The sequence below is a fragment of the Cetorhinus maximus genome, unplaced genomic scaffold (assembly GCF_964194155.1).
Source record: "Cetorhinus maximus unplaced genomic scaffold, sCetMax3.hap1.1 HAP1_SCAFFOLD_997, whole genome shotgun sequence".
Classification (NCBI taxonomy): domain Eukaryota; kingdom Metazoa; phylum Chordata; class Chondrichthyes; order Lamniformes; family Cetorhinidae; genus Cetorhinus; species Cetorhinus maximus.
The window spans coordinates 117501-120000 of record NW_027596939.1 but is presented as its reverse complement, the minus strand read 5'-3'; the positions used below and the strand labels follow the sequence as shown (position 1 = coordinate 120000).

The following is a 2500-nucleotide window of genomic DNA, read 5'->3' as shown; positions in this document are numbered from 1 at the left end:
GCCTCTTGTGCCTTTGTCCCCGTACCCCTGCACCTTCTTTCTATCCAAATAATCATCCGACGCCCTCTCGAATGCCTCGATTCTACCTGCCTCCGCCACGCTTGCAGGCAGTCACGGCCTTCCGCACCTCAACCGCCCGTTGCGTCCACAAGCTTTTTCTCACCTCGCATTTGCTTCTTTGGCAACTCACTTTCAATCTGTGGGGCCCTCTCGCTCTTGATCCTTTTACCAGCGGGCACAGAGCTTCTTCCCTCTCTACTCTGCCCTGCCTTCAACTTAGGGAAAGCTCGCCCCGAGGCACAAGGGCGGCCCGACGTGCATGCGTCCGCGCCGATCACAGGCCGCCGAGCCCAGCTTCCCGAGCAGGCTCCACTCGAATGGCCCAGCAACGCCGGGGTAGCTGAATGTGCTGGCCGACCGGCCTGGCTACCTTCTCCCTGCCCGCAAACGAGCCGGGGCACGCGGACCACGCGGACAGCAGCAGCAGCAGCAGCAGCAGCAGCAAAAAGATTGCGCCTCCGTTGTGTGGCAGAGTGAATGTGGAGAGTGGTGAGGTGAGCAGCCTCTGCTGGCAGCAAAAGCCTACTGCACCTGGTATTCCCAGGCGGTCTCCCATCCAAGTACTAACCAGGCCTGAGTCTGCTTAGCTTCCGAGATCAGACGAGATCGGGCGTTTTCAGACTAGTATGGCCGTAGGCACTTGCCGCCTGCCTTTCTGGCTAATTCAAGCCTCTCAGTCCAGCCCCTTCTTCTTTACCGCGGGTTTTCTTTTTTTTTCTCTCTCTCTCTCTCTCTTCTTCTTTCCCTCCTACTCCCTTTCATCCCTCCCCCACCTGGCTCCCTTCCTTCTCAGCCTCCCCCCACAGGCAAACTGCAAGCCCTACTTACGCCTCACCAGCCTCCAGCCTGCACCCTTGCTCCCGTTCAACATTCGTCCTCTCCGCACTGGGGGAAGCGTCAGGCACGCGCTACCATCCGCCTCTTGTGCCTTTGTCCCCGTACCCCTGCACCTTCTTTCTATCCAAATAATCATCCGACGCCCTCTCGAATGCCTCGATTCTACCTGCCTCCGCCACGCTTGCAGGCAGTCACGGCCTTCCGCACCTCAACCGCCCGTTGCGTCCACAAGCTTTTTCTCACCTCGCATTTGCTTCTTTGGCAACTCACTTTCAATCTGTGGGGCCCTCTCGCTCTTGATCCTTTTACCAGCGGGCACAGAGCTTCTTCCCTCTCTACTCTGCCCTGCCTTCAACTTAGGGAAAGCTCGCCCCGAGGCACAAGGGCGGCCCGACGTGCATGCGTCCGCGCCGATCACAGGCCGCCGAGCCCAGCTTCCCGAGCAGGCTCCACTCGAATGGCCCAGCAACGCCGGGGTAGCTGAATGTGCTGGCCGACCGGCCTGGCTACCTTCTCCCTGCCCGCAAACGAGCCGGGGCACGCGGACCACGCGGACAGCAGCAGCAGCAGCAGCAGCAGCAGCAGCAAAAAGATTGCGCCTCCGTTGTGTGGCAGAGTGAATGTGGAGAGTGGTGACGTGAGCAGCCTCTGCTGGCAGCAAAAGCCTACTGCACCTGGTATTCCCAGGCGGTCTCCCATCCAAGTACTAACCAGGCCTGAGTCTGCTTAGCTTCCGAGATCAGACGAGATCGGGCGTTTTCAGACTAGTATGGCCGTAGGCACTTGCTGCCTGCCTTTCTGGCTAATTCAAGCCTCTCAGTCCAGCCCCTTCTTCTTTACCGCGGGTTTTCTTTTTTTTTCTCTCTCTCTCTCTCTCTTCTTCTTTCCCTCCTACTCCCTTTCATCCCTCCCCCACCTGGCTCCCTTCCTTCTCAGCCTCCCCCCCAAGCCCTACTTACGCCTCACCAGCCTCCAGCCTGCACCCTTGCTCCCGTTCAACATTCGTCCTCTCCGCACTGGGGGAAGCGTCAGGCACGCGCTACCATCCGCCTCTTGTGCCTTTGTCCCCGTACCCCTGCACCTTCTTTCTATCCAAATAATCATCCGACGCCCTCTCGAATGCCTCGATTCTACCTGCCTCCGCCACGCTTGCAGGCAGTCACGGCCTTCCGCACCTCAACCGCCCGTTGCGTCCACAAGCTTTTTCTCACCTCGCATTTGCTTCTTTGGCAACTCACTTTCAATCTGTGGGGCCCTCTCGCTCTTGATCCTTTTACCAGCGGGCACAGAGCTTCTTCCCTCTCTACTCTGCCCTGCCTTCAACTTAGGGAAAGCTCGCCCCGAGGCACAAGGGCGGCCCGACGTGCATGCGTCCGCGCCGATCACAGGCCGCCGAGCCCAGCTTCCCGAGCAGGCTCCACTCGAATGGCCCAGCAACGCCGGGGTAGCTGAATGTGCTGGCCGACCGGCCTGGCTACCTTCTCCCTGCCCGCAAACGAGCCGGGGCACGCGGACCACGCGGACAGCAGCAGCAGCAGCAGCAGCAGCAGCAAAAAGATTGCGCCTCCGTTGTGTGGCAGAGTGAATGTGGAGAGTGGTGACG

At 59.7% G+C, this 2500-nt stretch overlaps 2 non-coding genes across 2 annotated transcripts; both read right to left on the bottom strand.

Annotated features, from left to right (window-relative positions):
• Positions 1-579: 579 nt before the first annotated feature.
• On the bottom strand, positions 580-698 carry LOC144675486 (5S ribosomal RNA). The gene has a single exon (XR_013575024.1). It is a non-coding gene; the product is annotated as a 5S ribosomal RNA (ribosomal RNA).
• Positions 699-1559: 861 nt separating this feature from the next.
• Positions 1560-1678, bottom strand: LOC144675485 (5S ribosomal RNA). The gene has a single exon (XR_013575023.1). It is a non-coding gene; the product is annotated as a 5S ribosomal RNA (ribosomal RNA).
• Between the last annotated feature and the right edge of the window lie 822 nt (positions 1679-2500).